Raw genomic sequence first — 6,881 nt, 5'->3', positions numbered from 1 at the left:
ACGCTCGTCGTCTCATGGCCAAGAATGATCCCCTTTACTGTATCGTCGTGAAATATATACAGCCAGAATGGTCACATGACTTGTGTGAGGACTGGTCCAAGAAATGAAAGCATAGCGCTTATCTCACCGCGTGTCTGTGGCTCAGGCACACACAGTGCGTATCGGGATGACGTCACAATAGATAACTATAAGAGATCGAGGTATATACCTGTAGAATATCAATGTCACAAAGAATGCATATATGCTTGCCCACCCGTCGAAGAGTCTACGATTGTTTGAATAGATGTTTTTTCGTAAATTCTTTTAATTCTTTGTTGTTTTCTCTTCCTTTGATTCTTCCCCAACTTGGTCGCCTCCTAATAGGAGATATGCGAAATTTTGTAAGCAGGCTTTCCGACACAGCTAACTTGCCCTAACCAAGGTGGCCGCGTTCCAGGTAGTGAGTGTGTTCAGGACCCCAGACAAGTTCCAGGCCTGCATTTTTGACACTCAAGTTAGCCAAGAAAGAAAAAGAAGTACGTTAATTGTTGCATAATATATACTGTAGGCACATATATTATTGACGTGTTCAGATAAAAATAACGTGCGCCAGGCGTCAAGCTCATGTATGGACTTTCTTTTTGTAGTACTTCACAATAAAATTCACTTTCCGAACACTCCAACTCTACAGCAGAACTGGTGCCCACGTGTTGGTACCTTAATTGCGATTCTAACCGGAGGTCCGCCATCGTGTTAAGGTCAAGTAAAATATTTGGGAAAGCGTGCTTAGGCAATTTTTGCGTATATCTCCATCCGAAGCTTGTCCCATCTGAAATAGTGGGTGTGAGCCAGAAGCCAAAGAAGCTGAACTATAGGCCGGCTCTTAGTGGTCCACTTCTCCCGATCCTTCCTGTATCAGCTTTCATAACTGCCGCTAAATTTAGGAGACGTGTAGTCATGCAAGCCTCTTAGATCCTATCATTAACAAATTTAACTGCTTATGGTTACCGACACCTCCTATTTCGTTGGAGCACAAACTTCTGCCGTAACAGAAAAGTTGGTCCTGTTTACCAAATTCCGATTTCGAATAGTTACATTAAACTATCACCTGCATCGATATGGTCTGGCGCCCTCCTCCTTGTGCTCATACTATGGTGACGATGAGACATTAGAACACTTGTTCCCCCTGTCATGTCGCAGTTTTTCACCATTAGGAAAACAAACTGATAGAAGGACAATTTCATGGTGCTGGATTGAATATAACGATTACCGATATACTATCTTAGGGAGCCTCTTCTCTGGGACATTATCATAGGGACGTTGGTGCAGCTGTTGTAAGGCACAAGCAGTCGAACCTCGATCATTCGAACTCGAAGGGGCCCGAAAATTGTTCGAATTAAAAGAAAGACTTGTTCTTGAACTATACGCGTGCACCATAGCCCGATGCGCGAATGGTGCGAGTCGTGAAATATCGCAACGCGCAAGCACACAGCGAGCGAGAACCACGAAACTGCCCCCGCCGGCCAACGCTCGCTTCCCCCCGACAACGGCAGAAAACGAAACTTCAGGGAGCGGGCAGCTGGCGCCGGGCCGTCAGGGCGGGCGCGCGCGGAGACGGTCGAAGGTGAGGGAGTTGCGAGGGAGTTGAGAGAGAAGGCGAGGGGAGCGTAGTTGCCAGGAAGAGCGGGAGGGAAGCGGATTTGCTTTCCCGCCTGCTTGATGGATGGCGCTAGGCTTTACTATGGTTACAGTGGCCACTATACTATGGTGTATTATGGTGCACTATGGTGTAGTATTACAGGAACGCTACTATGGTGGCTATAAGGGGGCAGTGTGACGGGCGACGTCTCTGTGCATGCGCCGTGCGAGAAAGATGCGCGATGAGCGATGAAATTTTCAGGCGCCGCTAGGGGCGCTGAAGCGCGCTGGTGTGCAAGGACAAGCCGCGGATTGGCCCTTGACAGTTGGCTGGTTCTTTATTCTATGCTATGAGTGTAGCGTCAGCGAGGTCTGCCGGGCAAGCGTAGGCGTGTTTCCCGCGCTTTCTGAAGGTCGATCGTGATCATTAGGATCATTAGCTGGGAAGCGTCGCACATGTGCCACTGTGATTATTTTGAGGTGCCTAGCGCGTGATATATATTGTGCTGTACCTGTGTTATGTATTATGTATTAGATAACGCGATGTGCATTCATGGCGTCAAAAGCGCAAACATGTTTTGCACCCGGGGGCAGAAGCGGGTACAGAACGTGCAAAGCCAAAGGGCCTCCCTTTCCGACTGCCTAAGACGCAGCTCGGCGTGAGTTGTCATCGCGAAACATCAAACGTGCTAAGGCATTGACAACGGAGCGTGTCGTTTGCGAACGGCACTTCGAATTGAAGTACATCGAAAGGGCCTTTCGACCGGCATGTGATAAATGTGGAAGTAGTCGAAATTCCACGTGATCATCCGCAGCTGACTGACGACGCTTTTCCTACTGTCTATCCGTATGCCCTCCAATATACTTCACCAAGAAAGTGCTTGTCAAACGGAAAGAGAAGAAGTTGTGCGACCAAACCACGCTCATTAAAGTGCTAGAGGATGCATTCACATTACTTTTTTTTCAACAGAGGAGCTTTATGCTTTCAGTGTGCATTATTTTATGCAGTTCTTGAGCAGTTTAACACTACGCCTAAGAGGGGCGTGAGCTCCATCGCAAAGAGCTCACTGCAAAAATTATCCAGTTTGTGGTGTTAACTAGGCTGCGCACTTTTTCACAAAATCTTTGAACAAAGGCAAGGCTCTTCAAAGGAATTGCGCCAAATATATTTGAACTTTAAGGAGAGTGACGTAGAGCCTACGGCTGCGTTCGATCTGATGTGTGCATGTGGATTACCGTGCTATGTAATGAAGTGTTTCCTCTCGTCTTGTGGACCTGTACAACAAAAGCAGAGATGGAAAATCTTTAGTGCATGTTGAGGTTCGCCAAAGCGCCCGCATATGTACATTTTTTTTTTTTTTTACAAAGCTAAACCTTTTAAAGGGCACGTTGGCGTTGCATGCGGACGCGGAGAGCGAACTGAATGACGCAGTGATGCGTGCAGCTTCATCGTTGTTTTTGTCTGTTGCGTGTACGATTTTCTCTGCGCCTACTACAGGCTATATTTGCGGCGGATGACCGAATTACAAAAGTTGAAAGTCGGCGTTTGTGTTTGAGTTCACGGTCCTACGTTCGCTTGCGCTAACACCAAGCCTTTTAGTAAAAACTAACTCGTCCAGAGTGGCCTCCAAATGTGACCTCCCTCGTTTTTTTTTTTTTTTTTTTTTTTTTTTTTTTTTAAGTCGCATGGCTATAGATATATGCTGCGCCTTCCGGTGTTGCAAATAACACATCTTTCCATTTTCTGCTCTCCGAAAAAGTGCCACCGTCTTAATAGTGCATCTCTGAGCTGCAAACATTTCGTGATGTTTGCACCGCGCATCATTTTAAAAATTCAAATGCGAGGCAAAGTGAACGCAACGCGCGGGCTAGCTGCCGTGTGCTGCAGACGACAGTGTGTGGAGTCTGAGCATTTCTAGCGACCACTACTCCGGACGCGTATGGTAGGTCAATGCCTGGCACTTGCGCAACGCGGGAAGTTGGCGCGCATGCGGGGGGCCGGTACGACAGGAACTGTGGGGACTTTAGCTCCTTGAATATATGGCTCTGCCTTGGCACTACGGAGAAGTTTCTTAGCGCGTGTTGTATGCGTTTGTACCTAGGCGTGCCGGCAGAACTTATATACGAAGCTGGCGGCTGGACGTAACTATATTATTCAATCAAGTTTTTTTTTTTTTTTTTTACTATTTGAAACACGTATCATCATTACGCATTATTGGCGGGGCCTCCAGGACACCAAAGCGGCAACGCGTGGACACCAAAGCTAGAACCCGGACTGGTCCGTGGGGTGGGGCTCGCTGAAGCCTGCGCGTGCCAGGGGTGTTACCCGGGTGTATAAGAACGGCCGTCCGCTATCGCGGACAGCCAATTTTTGATGCGAACACGCCCTGGCAATCTTCGGTCTCCGCGGCCCCAACCCACGGGCCTCCCTGCTTCCAGCTTTGATCCACCCGCTGCACCTTGGGTGCCCCGGAGATCCTGCACCGCCTGCTTTATTATAACCTCAGGTGCTCTTCTGAGGGGGCTCCGTTTGCCGGTTACATGTGCACTCCTGGTGCAGTGCTTGTAAAAAATCCAATCTATCGTCGTGATGAGAAAAGCGACCCGCCACTTATACAAGACCAGTCAAAACCTTGTCCCTTCAGACACAGCTATCACCAAATGGGGCGTCTGTGCCCACTGCCTCACCGCGCGGGCAGCCACGATCGCACTCCGCAGTGCCGGCATGTCTAGGGTACGAGAGAGAGAAGTGGTTCTTGTGGAGAAAGGAGGAAAGGCTAGCACTATCTTATGTAACCCATGCGGGAGCACGGCTCAGCGCCAGTAGGGGGGACAAACGCATGCACACGCGCTAAGAAACCTGCGTAGTCGAATATTCAAGGAGCAGAGGCCCCCAGATTTTCTCTCTCGCACCCGCTCAAACTAGCGCCTGCGCAGAAACGTCGAGCGCCGCGATAAACGCCCCGCCCCGCTGTACTTACTAGCAATTGTAAAGATGCACTCCTGGACGCGCTGCTCCACCTCCACTGGTGATGCTAGAGAGTTAAGAAGCATCTGGTCCCAGTAACCTCGCTAAAGTCAGCGTGGGTACTTGAGAATATGCTTAGTGGCGTAAATGGCGAGATAACTGCATTTTTAAAAATTCCTATATACTTCGAGAAAGACTAAATCCCGAAACAGACCCTAAAACCCCTAGATCTAGGGATAACTCCCTAGAGTTTGCGCTACCAGTACGAACAAAGCGGTTGGGCGCACGATACAATTTTTCGGCGCGTACGTCACTGTAGAGGCCGCTCTCATTGGTCTCCTCCGCTTGCAGCTCACTTGCCGCCGTGGCGAGCCACGAAAAATCGGCCCAGGGCTGATCCCTCCCGCGGCGCCCATTTTGCCGCTAGGGTGGCTGGGGCATTACGGCGCGACGCAGAAACGGCGACCTTGCCGTTTGAGCAAGGCTGAAATTTTCGCCACGGTTCTTTTTTTTTTTTCTTAGCGTGCGGCGTTGAGGGGTCTCGCCTAAACTTTTCCTCTACTCAGAGCAATGCTGGTCAAAGGCGAAGCCGCGTGATTTGGCGCGCTGCTGAGAGCATTGTCGGAGCGCGGCATGTTCGAATTAACCGTCGCAAATGATTGCGTGTTCGAACTGCCGGGCGTTTTTGCCCACTGGAATACACATAACTTTGACGGGGCCACGGTGTCAGCTCGAATAAACCGGAAGTTCGAATTAACGAGATTCGATTGTAATGGAATCAAGACGATTTCCTTGCTAAATTCTAAAATTTTTATTACACTTCTTTCTTTTTAGCTATGGGATATTTCTCAAAAGTGTTTCTTTTTAGACTCGTTTAGTTGCTTAACTCACCCCGATTCTTGGCCAATACACCCCCCCATAGTGGGTATGAGTCACTCTTGGAAGCAAACAAACAAACAGCATAATTCTGTTTATATTCTAGTCACAAATCCATGCCGGTAAGTATCGGATACCCAAGAGCATTTCGTCATATATGTAATGGATTCTTTGACATATTTCATTTTCTTTGATACTAACTACTCAGTATTTGGCACTGGGTGTGTGTCCATTCTAAGGAATACCTTGTGTCGGTGCTGTCTGTGTGGGTGTATTTATTTTGCCATGTTCATGCTGTTTGCACAAGACCTTATTTACAGAGTAGCATACAATCTGTACGACGCATGCAGTGATTATTGGAGCATATCAAACACTTGAGAGCGCTTAATTTCTCATCACATCAGCTCCCACAAAAAGAGAAGACAGACTGCTACTCACAGCGTTCAGACTGTAAGGCGTGCGATGCGATTAAAAGCCATCTCGCAAGCATGCAGTAGTCGCCGTACGTGGGCTTCGAGTTGAACTTGTTGCATATCGCAGCTGTTGTTCGTGCTACAGGTTCGACAGTGGTCGTCGCGCTTGTCACAAAAGATAAAATTAAGAGATTGGTTTATTACACTAACCACTGTAGCTGATGTAATAAAATTGATTGATTAATTGATTGATTGATTGATTGTCTGTGCCACCGGTGGCAGCAGTGCGCTTGGGCTGGGTGAATGACCAGCCGGCTTCACTTCATTGCACCAGCCGTTAATCTTCTCGTTGTGCAGGCGCTTATCTGCTCTTGTGAGGAGAAATTGACATATTTTGGCACCTAGCGCCTAAAAAATGGCAGCAACCAAGGTACCGTGCCATGTGGTTGCAGGATTACCTTATAAGCTCATTTATCTATTATTTGTTTTAATACTGATATTTTCACTGTTTTTGCAATCACCCTCGGTTTATACAGCGGTATATGCGAAGTTCCACTATTTTGCAACATATCGTGGCCATAATTTTGGATAGAATGGATTGTTCTCACTGGATTATTATGGTAATGAGTGTCAGCAGTATGTGTGATAATACGAAACACATGTGAAATATGACAACTTCGTGGCAATGGGCTGAACTGTTATAGGGTGCACAAACCTACACACGGAGACAAAGACAAAAGGGCAGACACAATGATTATAAAGGTGCACTATTTGTGTCTACATTTTGTCTTTATCTTCTAGTGATTTTCGAATCACCTTGCTACAGTGAATTGGCAACTCGGTTAATTATTCCTTTTATCATTAGAGGATGGAGCTGCCAAGCAACACGGAAATGAAAAAATGACCAGAACCAACATTTGCAAGACTGCAGAAATGTTCGTCACATTAAAAGCAGCACAAGGCACCAAAGTTCGGGTATAGGAATGTGATCAAGAACAGCAAACACA

Source organism: Dermacentor andersoni, chromosome 9 (assembly GCF_023375885.2).
Source record: "Dermacentor andersoni chromosome 9, qqDerAnde1_hic_scaffold, whole genome shotgun sequence".
In the NCBI taxonomy this organism is placed as follows: Eukaryota; Metazoa; Arthropoda; class Arachnida; order Ixodida; family Ixodidae; genus Dermacentor; species Dermacentor andersoni.
Note: the sequence above shows the minus strand (reverse complement) of the source record.